At 33.2% G+C, this 12176-nt stretch overlaps 1 pseudogene; it reads left to right on the top strand.

Annotated features, from left to right (window-relative positions):
• Nucleotides 1-903: 903 nt before the first annotated feature.
• Nucleotides 904-12125, top strand: LOC110673696 (nicotinate phosphoribosyltransferase 1-like; annotated as a pseudogene).
• The last annotated feature ends 51 nt before the right edge of the window (nt 12126-12176 follow it).

Genomic DNA, 12176 nt, shown 5'->3' with positions numbered 1-12176 from the left:
TTTCTAATTATTTTTTTTATTGATATGTCCCAAATATCAAAGGTATAAGTTATTTATAGGAAAAAAATAAAGTTATTTAAATCAAAATATAAAATATAAAATTTATCATTAATCATTATTTATTTGAAAAATAAAGAACGTCAACTAATTGCAAAAGAATATTTAAAATTCTGTCTAATACTAAAATATTGGTAAAAAAATTTGACCATTTAAAGCAATATATGCTATATATTATCAATTTAATGTCTCAATTCAAATCAAATAATAAAAAAAAATAGAGAAAACTGCTACTGATGTGCATGGTGTTAATGAGAAAATATGGCAGAAACTTGTTCTTGGATTGTGGGCTTCATGATTTGTCCTTGCCGTATGATACCTCTGATTAATAACCTCGTCGGAGAAAAATTCAAAATATGAGATTATTATTATTATTTTTTTAAATATAAGGGTAAAATAATACTAAAATTAAAAAATTTATCCTAATATTATATATAAAAAAAAGAATATATAAATGACGCCTTTATTCATTTATCACACACATATTAATATAATAAAAATATTGAAACCATTTTTCTTTACTTTTTTGTTCATTTTCATCGTTTCTCTCAAATGAAAATTATTCTAATAATTTTTCAAGTATTTATATTTTTTTTGCTTATTTTTAAAAATATATAAACAATAATTAAAATAATTAATAAGTTAAATAAAAGTAAAAATTAAATTTGCATTACTAATATATGGTCGTTGAGAGGCCGGAGTCTCGTCAGAGACAGGAAAGCGCAAAATCTTCAGATTCCAATTTCCGTTCCGTCTCTCTAACCATTTACATAGAAAAAATAGAATATATATATATATATATATATATATATATATATATATATATATATATATATATATCGTTTTTAACGGTTTTTTCTAAATCGGAAGGTTATGTTATGCCTGCTCTGTCTTCTTTGTCGCGCTCTGAGCAAGCAAAGGGAATTAAGGGGCAGAAGTCACAAACGATTAGTGAATACTCAAGCCTAGGAGGAGAATATGGAGGTGAAGGCCAATGGTCCGAATGGAGACTCGGGTCGGATGCCGGACGGCACAACGAACCCCATGGTCACGCCTCTGTTAACGGATCTCTATCAGTTCACCATGGCCTATGCTTACTGGAAAGTCGGCAAGCATCAAGAGCGAGCTGCGTAAGTGTTTACCTCTGTTTTCCAAGAAAGTAGATAAGGATAATTTAGAAATGGAAGGATGAAGACTCAGTCTCAGTTCAGTAGCTTTCTTGAAAGAGAGTTTTCGCTTGTTGTATTGTTTTCTGCAGGTTTGATTTGTATTTTCGGAAGAATCCATTTGGTGGTGAGTATACAATCTTTGCTGGATTAGAAGAATGCATAAGGTTCATTGCTAATTTCAATTTCACTGAGGATGAGATCTCTTTCATCCATGAAAGTTTGCCTGGTTCATGTGAGGTAAATAAAATTGAGACCAGTTTATTCCGATTGTAGTTCATCTCTAGACTCCCTTGTTTAATGGAATATTTGTTTTGAATGGAACTTTCATTTGAGTTCTACTGAAAGATAAATAGCTAAGTAGTTTTTACTGTTAATTATAGGATGGCTTCTGTGTTTATCTTAGAGGACTTGACTGTTCTGAAGTTGAATTGTATGCAATGCCAGAGGGGTCAGTTGTCTTCCCAAAGGTTCCCCTGCTGCGAATTGAAGGGCTAATTGCCGTGAGTAATAACAATCTTGCTTTTTCTCTCAATTTTTTGGGCAGTTTGTCATGCTTCAGTGTTTTAATTTAATTTTTCATTTGAGAAAAATACTCTTTTTTCTGCTATTCAGTGGCAATACTGAAAATTGGTTAGAAATTGTTTTTTGATGTTAGGGTACATTAAAAATATTAATATTCTTTCAACAAGTCTGTAAAAACGTTTGAACCTATAAGGACTTAAATGTTTTTATATTTATAATTGAATATGAGAGAAAATTATGCAAAAAATGATAATCGTGGTTCTTATTGTTGGCTGCCAACATTGGTTGATGATAGCCAAAGTGGATCAATAGTGGTCAATAGACTAATGAGTACGTGGTACCATACATAGGTTTCTTCCCTTTCTTCATGTTTGTGAAATTCTTGAAAATGACTCGTGGTTTTGAAAACAAGAATTCCTCATTTTTTTGAAATGACTTTCTTTTTTCCTTTTACCAAGAAAATTATTTTTCTATAGGCCAATTTTCCCAAGCATTCCAAATATTAGAGAATATAAGAACTTTTTTGGAAAAATAATTTCCATGAAACAAACAACTGGAGTCTTAGTTCTGGTTTGTTTGTATCTTGTATGGTAAAACAGTTTGCACTGATCTTAATGATTATATTTATTGTTTTAGGTTGTTCAATTGCTGGAAACTTCATTACTGAATCTGTTACATATCAGCCTGCACACTTACTAAAACAGAAGAATAGGGAGAGAGAGATAGAAATAGATGAGAAAAGAATAGAAGTAGATGAGAAAAGAGCAGAGAGTAGATGAGAAGAGAGAGAATATTTAAGAGATGAGAGATATCTTTGATTATAATGATCTTGGATAGTCTTCTCTTTACAATTAAGTTCCTATTTATACTTCTTTGGATCCTATAACTGCTCTCCACAATTACAATTGACTGGAGAGTAATTATGAAAGACTAGTACAATAGAATCTTTCTATTTAACTACTGGACTAACCCCCTACCTGCTCTACTCCTTACTCATAACATTCCCCACTACTTGACATCATTCTTGTCCTCAAGAATGAAGAAAATGCTAGAAATTGATATGAATTTTAGATGCTGCCTTCTCATCAGCTGACAGAATGTGAAAATCCCATATATTTTGCTGGCCAGCTAATTCCTTGAATTTTGGAATAGCAAATGTTAACTTCCATCATATGTTTCAGTTGAAATGTTCCATAGAATTGGCTAAAAGTTACAGGTGATAGCATGAAATGTTAATGAACAAAGAATTATTTTTTTTCTTTATCTTCTCAAAATTTTCCATGCTTGTTCCTTGAAGGTCGTAATACCATTTGATGGCTGAACTTTCTTCCTTTCCCTTCTTGATATTTCCCATTCATCTTCTATGAGACTTATAGGATTACAACAGTTGAACTCACCATCTTGGCTCCTAAAATTCTGCCACTTGCTTCCAGTAACCACATTTCCTGTAGCTTCCTCATCGTTCTTGTTTTCAGGAACATCCCCAAAAGTTTGTGCAGCAAGAATTTTAGGCTTAGCTTCTGCATTCCCCATTGTCAACTCTAGTTTCCTGTCGTCACCATCTTTATCATTCTCCTCCTCATATTCCTCTATTGCACTAGACAAATCAGAAACAAAATCCTGATCTTGCTCCATCTCAATACACTTATCTTTCTTATGGGAAGTTTCATCAAAAACATCTTGTTCTTCACTTGAATTTTCAAAAAGTGGATCCTCATTATTAAAGACTGCATCCTCATTATTAAAGATGGCAACATTCTCCTTTACTACTTGAATTGCTTTTACCACTTTGTCAATTTTCTCTTGAAATGACTTCTCATATTTCTCTAATTTTTGTAATAACAATTCTTCCTACCTTTTTAATCCTCTTTCAACAACTTCCATAATCCTATCATGTAATTTCTATTCCCAATGATGGTCTTCCATGATCATCTTGTAGAAGGCTGAGTAGGATATTGGAACTAGGGAAGAAAGGTTGATGCAAAAAGAAGGATTTCAAGAATTTCAAGAAAAAATAAAGAGAAGAAATTAGGGAAAAGATGGAGGAAGAAACAGGTCTCTAGAAATTCCAAGAATTTCAAGAAACAGGTTTCTTGAAATGAAAGTAGTGTAAAATTAAAGAAAAAAACAAAAATTGACAGAAGAAAGAAATTTGATTCAAGAATTCAAGAAAGAAAGAAGAATAGAAAAGAAATCTGAATAGAGGAAAGGAAAGAGAAATAGAAGAAAGGAGAAGAAGAGAGGAAGAGGATAGATCAGAAAAGTAAGAACAGAAGAAGAAGAGGAAGAAGAATAGAGGGAAAGAACGAAGGAATTTCAGAGAAGAAGAAGAATTAGAGGGAAGAAGAGAAGAAGAGAGAAGAATAGAAGAAACCTAGTATTTTGAGAAGAATAATCTGCCATAGATGCAACTCCCATGAAAATATTTTCAGTAGTCGCCCACCAATCTAACGGCTTTGATACCAATTTGTTACATATCAGCCTGCACACTTACTAAAACAGAAGAATAGGGAGAGAGAGATAGAAATAGATGAGAAAAGAATAGAAGTAAATGAGGAAAAAGAAGAGAGTAGATGAGAAGAGAAAGAGAATATTCAAGAGATGAGAGATATCTTTGATTATTAATGATCTTGAATAGTCTTCTCTTTACAATTAAGTTTCTATTTATACTTCTTTGGATCCTATAACTGCTCCCTACAATTACAATTGACTGGAGAGTAATTACAATAGACTAGTACCATAGAATCTTTCTATTAACTACTGGACTAACCCCTTAACTGCTCTACTCCTTACTCATAACAGAATCTTCTTAATTATGCATCACTAGCGGCAACAAATGCAGCAAGGCATTGGTTTGTTGCTGGAAAATAAAAAATGCTACTAGAGTTTGGGCTTCGACGGGCTCAGGTTGCCAATCGTTATTTCATTTTTTTTTATTCAATTATTCATAAGTGCTGCACTAAGTTCTGTTTATGAAAAGGACCTTTTTATTACTTGTAGGGACCTGATGGTGGAATAGGGGCATCAAAATACTGCTATATTGGAGGATTTGATGCAACAAGGTAATTTCTGGTGAAATTATGTTGCATTATGCATTCATCTTTACTTCCTTCTGATAGATTCTTTTAGTAGTGTGTTGTTTTTCTAATGTTTGTTCTAATTCATATGATGATGAATGACTCTTAGCTATATATTTTTCAAGACTAACAGCCATATGACCTTTCTTGAATCAAAGCCAATCATAAAATGCCAAGGGAATAGTTCTGTTTGAAATATGATTGTCTAGTACGATAAAGTTTTTTAGTGAAAATTGTACATTTGAATATAATGAAAACTATTTGACCTAGCTCTTGGCTCAGGTAATATGAGGTTGGATTAGGAAAAATGTTAAAAATAAATATTTCTTCTTTCAAAGGCAAGGAACATACCTTGGTTTATTACAAAATGGAAAGGGTAAGGATAACCTACACCGGAATTAGGGGTGGCAATTTTGGACACGACCCGCGAACACGACACGAACACGACACGAAAATATAGGGTTTAGGTTAGGCTTATTCGTGTTTGTGTCGAATTCGTATCGATCCATTTATGACACGGTTATAATCGTGTCGTATCACGGATTAATCCGCTAACCCGACTTGACATGTTTATGACACGATTTAATATTCGTGTCACGTGTTGACCCGTGAGCTACTAACCCATTTGACCCACTATGACTTATGAACTCACTTATGTAGTGTATTAAATGGGTTAAGTCGTGTCAAATCATGTTAAATGAGTCGTGTCGTGTTGAATACACCTAATATAATTTAATATTAATCGTGTCGTGTCGTGTAACCCGTATAATAGAAGGGTCGTGTTTGTGTTTAAATTTTTGACACGATTTATTAATCGTGTTGAGTTCTTGTCGACCTTAATCGTATTCGTGTCGCGTGTTGACATGACACGAACACGATTTATCAACCCGAATTGCCACCCTTAACTGGAATTATGTTATGAATCTTTAGTGGTGGTGATGTGAACTAACAATTCGTTTCATATTGAAAATGTAAAATCTGAGGATTCATCGAAGTTTCACATCCCATTGATTTTCCTAATGTAAAGTCACCAGATATGGAATTCCTTTTCTTTTTTGATTGGTAAAATTTGGAATTGTTCTTTCATATAGGAGTTATCTTTTATCCTTAAGAATTTCTTTTGTGCGTGGGTTGTCAATCTCTGGTTGGTCTTTTGTTTAATTTACTTCTATAAAGAAAATATAAAAAGAAAAGAAATCAAAAAAGCAAAGAAGCATTGTTTTTTTGTCATTGTTTTAGGTTGCCCAGGGGATAACTGCCATATACTAATTCTTTAAGTTCTTGATCAGGACTAATTTTCTATGTTTAATTCTGCAACTTTTCATTCTTTGACAGCAATGTTGCAGCTGGGAAGTTCTTTGGAATGCCTCTTCGTGGAACACTTTCCCACGCTTTTGTTAGCTCATATATGGTTGTTAATCGTCACAAGCAACTCGTGACATCTATCTTTGTACAATTGCTTTTGGCCATCTAAGAAGTGCCATCATGTGTGACCATGTAAATTTTACATCACTGTATATAACAGTTCACGATGTTAAGTTGCTCATTTATTCCGAATTTATCACCTTATTGCAGAGCCTAGATGAGATCGTAGAAAAATCACTCCAGAGCTCTGATGGCTCAGGCAGCTGTGAGGATTTTGTCAGTTTGGTTCAGACATGGCTGAACAAAATTCAGGTGTCATACATTGGCCCATTAGATTAATATTATTAGTTGAGACAGTCCACATTACCTTTGTTTGTCTCGAGATGACTAATTTAGCTCGCAATTTCTACTTAAAAACGTTTGCAGAATGCACACCAACACCACCATATGATGCATGCATGCTCTCTCATGAATAATGTTGGGAAATCAAGTACTTCACTATGGTTAGAATGTGTAGCAAACAATGTCAAGTTCTCATACTAATGGTCTTAATTTAACTTTGCCTTAGTCCTTACAAATGCACACCATAGAACTCTTGATATAATGCATGACATGCCATATGCAAGTAAGGACATATATGGTCTGGAATTCTCTGAACATGGTTTAGCAAGTTTTCTTAGATAGTAAGAAATTGTGATGGCAATGGGGCTCTTGCATTAATTTCAAGACAATTTCAGGGAGTAGAACATGTAAGGATCTTCTTGTAAAGAAAGACAAGAATGTGGTTCAATTTTGATTGAAGTTCAAAAAAGAGATGTCTTGTCATTCTTTTTTGCTAGAAATTATATGTGCACATTTCAAGATATTTGTGTTAAACCACCTTAATCCACTTTTCTTATAGACCATCAATACAGATGTTTTCATATTTTTATTTGCTGCTAATTATGTGAATAATGGCTTGATCCTGAAAGTTCAAATGTCATATTTCACTTGTTTATCATTTTTCTTTCTTTTTTAATCCTTTGATTTGCCTTATTTTTCAGTTTTTTAATATTTTTCATGTTATGCAGTGGTCAAATTCATTATGTGGCACTTTTGGTGAGACCAATCAAAGCGAGCTTGCAGCTTTCACCTCATATGCCATGGCATTCCCTAATAATTTTCTAGCTCTTGTAGACACATATGATGTGAGTGAACATTTTTCATATTGGCTTATTCTTCTTCATTGCGGATGGGACCTGCTTGCCTTAACTTTTTGTTCTCTTGCAATCACACATGCACAAAAAAGCATATTTCACTCTTAGATTCCTATTTTGTAGCTGAAAAAATTAATTTTGATACATGTAACTTCAAATGCTGAAAAGACAGAAGTCATGAGGAAAGAGAAGCTCAATTGTAAAACTGAAATTTCTTATGAAATTTATATGATCAAAATGCTTGTATGCTACTTCAAAACCTTGTTTTGTTAGGCATTAACATCCCTGCAGCAGTAATGTGACTGCCATAAATGTAGTTGAAACTGTATATAGTGCATATGGATATATATTGTCATTTCTCTACCCCTCTGTTTGTGTGTATGCTGTTTGTTATTTAGTCCAGGTGGTATTCCTAATTAAGGACAGTTTTGTTGCTGTTAACCATGGCATTTGCTCCACTCTGTCAACATCTATTTTACCAGGGTATGAGGAGTAGAATTCCCAATTTTTATGCTGTGGCTCTAGCACTCAGTGATCTGGGGTAAATCTGTACTTTATTTGCATTTTTACAATGTAATGGTATCTTTTGTTTAGATGATCACAGGGTTGAACATTTTCTTAATCCTTACTTTCACCTTGGTGACTATCTCTCAATTGATGCTCATCAGCACTGTGATGAAGATAATGATAATCAAAATTATTTACATAAGTGATAGATATGAAGCATTGTTTAGTTCTTCATTGTGAACAAGACATTAAGAGGAGATCCATTACTAAGACAAGAACCCACTATGCATAATTTTATACCCTTTCAAGTGTTCAAATTATTTTTATGTGTGAAGATTGTGATCATGGTTTTAAATTACGGTCGTGGCCACATTCGTAGTCACAGTTGCGAGTAACAGAAACAAGCTTGTAACGGTTGTAACAAATGTAACAGCTTGTCGCTATCCAAATTTTTTTTAAAAATTTACAAAGTTCATGAAATGAATAAATATTCAAAAATATAATTAAAACTAAAATATATAACCGAATTATACAACTGAATAATAAGCACAAATATATCAAATAAAGATATTAGATCCACCATTCTTATAGAGCATTAGTATTAATCAATTTAAACCAAAATAACTAAGTAAATAACTAACGTTATTATCACCAAAATGAGTGTTTAGGAGATTCTTGATTATCTTGGCTTTGATCCTAGGACATCATTAGCTCAGGTTGTAAATTTACTTACTATGTAATTAGGTTGTAAACTTACTTACTATTTAATTTAGAAAATCAATTTCAAGAGTTAATTACATGATTATTTATTTTCCTTAAGTTTTATCTTGCCAAAACCTAAATTTATACTTAGCAAATATTATTAAAGGTTAAAACTTTTTTATATTATTTTCTAATTATTTATGTATTTACCTAAAAATAATTCAAAAATAGCCAAAAATTAATAACATAAAAAAATAATAACACACCCTTCAATCTCCTTTACTTCAAAACTACCTTGTCTATTTGATGATCCATGCTCTTGAGCTAAAAAATTTGTAGAGAAATGAATGATTTTACTTGAGTTGGTTGTGGAGAAAATTGAGAGAAAGTTAAGAGAAAATAAATTAGTTGTTGCCTAGAGATAATGAAAAGGTACTGAAATATATGAGCTAAAATAGTTTTTTTTGGGAAAAAAAAATGGTTCCCTCTATTGCATTTGACATGAAAGAGGTAACAAAAAATCAAGAATTCTTAGTTGGAAAAGTAACGGTTGTTACGACTGTTGCATAACGGTCGGTAACGGCCATTTCCTTTAAATAAAGACCGTCATGGCCTTTATAGTTATAAAGTTAAAAATCCGTGAAATAATGGTGGTAACGATAACGGTAAGCCAAAAAACCTTTAAATAATTGCCGTTATGTAATGTAATGACTGTTATTTAAAACCATGATTGTGACACATCAACTTTGCATAATTTGATAATGTGATACTTAATCTGCTATTGCTAATGTTTTGTTTTGAAAACATCCCTTTATACACATTACATATTTCACAAATCATTAATCTTTGCCCATTGTGACATTAGTTTTAAATTCAGATTTCTTTATTTTATCTTCATAGCATTCCAATGACTTGTAACATCTGTAATCTTGTCCATATGATTAAGCATTTAATTGCACTCAGTTTTCATTAGAGAGTTAGATGGTGTTCTGTGCAGCTACAAAGCAGTGGGCATTAGGCTGGACTCTGGTGACCTAGCATATTTGTCATGCGAGGCCCGGAAGTTCTTTTGTGCCATTGAGTAGGAATTTGGAGTGCCTGGTTTTGGAAAGATGAGTATTATTGCTAGTAATGATCTCAACGAGGAAACTTTAGATGCTTTAAACAAACAGGTAACTATTCTAACCCAAAGGTGCTTTAAGCATTGCATGTGTTTGTTGATATAACAATGGTTTCAGTCTTGAAATTTGTGATTGTGTTTACTGATATATAGTATGTGGCGCTAAGCAATAACAATATCTCTTCTGACCACAAGTTTCTGACAACTCGGTTGCTTTCTATATGGAGATGCTCATCTCTCAGTATTCCACTCTCACTTTGTTGAACTAAAGAAAATGAGATAATAGAAATATTTGACAGAGATAATATTCTAGAAAAAAATGAAAATAAACTTGTGTTCAGTTGATACTTCATGATTGAAGATAACAGGTTTATCATATTTGACCTTTATCAATAAATTGAATATAGAATTACATAAAAACATGTTGGATACCTTAATGTGTCCTGCTATTAGCGAAAGCTAGTTGTTATTGACTACTGTAGGCACTGATGGGTCGATCACCTTAATGTGTCTTGCAATCATCCCTTTGAAACCAAAATCATCCAAGTCTCCTTTTTTTTCTTTTTTTTAATGAAATTCTTCATGCCTGGAAATTGCAATTTTTTTTTCACCCTCATCCTGTTTACACTCTTTTGTATTTGAGAAGTGTTGTGGTACTTAACATATAAAATGTCAAATTGCTGAACTTGTGTCAAAAGTATTAGAAATCTTGCCTATTTTCATTTAGTTGGGAACCACTTTCGTTGGCTTTGCTAATTTATTGCAGCATTTATAAGAATTTTCAGTGTGCAGCAACACAGGTGGTGGACAAATTGTGCTTTTCTAGTGAATATCATTGTTTTCCATCATAATATACATGAAATCGTCTGTTGTTATTGATGTTAGAACTTCATTTGCAACAAAAAGAAAGAAGAAGAAAGAAGAGGAAAGCATGCAGTTGTTGAGCCTAAATGTCTTAACTGGATTAATTTTATTTATTTTGCAGGGTCGTGAAGTAGATGCATTTGGAATAGGCACCTATCTTGTCACTTCTTTTACTCAAGCTGCTTTGGGCTGTTTCTTTAAGCTTGTTGAGATACATAATCAACCTCGCATCAAACTTTCTGAAGATGTTTCTAAGGTTTATCATAGTTCTAAGAAACCTGGAGCAACTCTTTTTCTTAATTTTTTTTTTTTAAATTCTCATGTTTTTCCTTGTTATCTGTACTAGGTTTCTATGCCATGTAAAAAAAGGTGTTACAGATTGTATGGCAAGGAAGGCTACCCTTTGGTGGGCTATTAGACTGGGGAAAATGAACCTTCTCCAAAGGTAATTTCATCAATCAATAAATTGTCAGGCAAGTCTTTCTGTTCACTGGTTAAGCTTTCTAGAAAATTTTGATTTTCTCAGAGAATGCTGAAAGCGGAGCATCTTTCATTGATTGCTCCATTGTTCTTGTAACCAGATTGAAATTATGAAAAGGGCCTCATTTTCATTGTCATCTGAACTTTCAGGTGGGAGAACGGATATTTTGTCGTTATCCTTTTAATGAATCCAAGAGAGCATATGTGGTTCCACAGAAGGTTGAGGAGCTTCTAAAGTGTTATTGGCCTGGGAGCTCAGGTGGGGTTTTTATGATATGAAGCAATGCATTTGGAGATGACCATTGTTGAACCAATTGTTTTGACCAGTTGCATCTTCAAACAACACGTGCATAAGTTGAAATTATTATTTTCTAGATCTAGTAGCAATTAGGGTAGAGTTCATCAACATTAGCCTATTATAGGAAGCGTCACCAGCGCTTTTTCTGGTAACAGTTTGTCACAGGCTACACTTAGTTTAGATTGTCTGATATAATGTTTGTGTTTCTTGAAGGCAAAGCAAGATAAGATTTGCCTCCTCTTAAGGAAATTAGAAAACGTTGCATCAATCAGCTTGAGCAAATGCGGCCTGATCATATGAGGAGGCTGAACCCAACACCCTACAAGGTACTGCTAATCTCTCTTGCCCAAAGCAGTTTTCATCTCTAAATTTTGATGAATGCAACTATTAATATGTTTTCTTTGATGCCAAGCAGGTGAGTGTAAGTGCGAAATTGTATGATTTCATCCATTTTCTATGGCTCAATGAGGCGCCTGTTGGGGAGTTACACTAAAAGGATGGGGAAACACATTGCAAGGATCGGTGTACAAAATGCAGGTCAAGTAATGATTCCAGAAGAATAGCTTCTTCGAATAGTCAGTACTCACTACTCAGTACATAGATAAGTCTCTTTACTTCAGCATGTACCTCTTTTTTGGGTTGGAGAAATCATTTGTTTCCTTGATAATTAATAAAATAATTGATTGGTTTGGCTTAGGTCCCAATATTCAGTTTGATGCCTTTGCTTTCTTTTACAAGATGAATCATGGATGTGTATATTGATGCTACAAACTTGATAGGTGCTATCCAAATCCTAGGAATTCAACAAGTCATGCACAA

Source organism: Hevea brasiliensis, chromosome 7 (genome assembly GCF_030052815.1).
Source record: "Hevea brasiliensis isolate MT/VB/25A 57/8 chromosome 7, ASM3005281v1, whole genome shotgun sequence".
NCBI classification, from domain to species: Eukaryota; Viridiplantae; Streptophyta; class Magnoliopsida; order Malpighiales; family Euphorbiaceae; genus Hevea; species Hevea brasiliensis.
The sequence above is the reverse complement of the archived record's forward strand: the minus strand, read 5'-3'. Positions and strand labels throughout refer to the sequence as shown.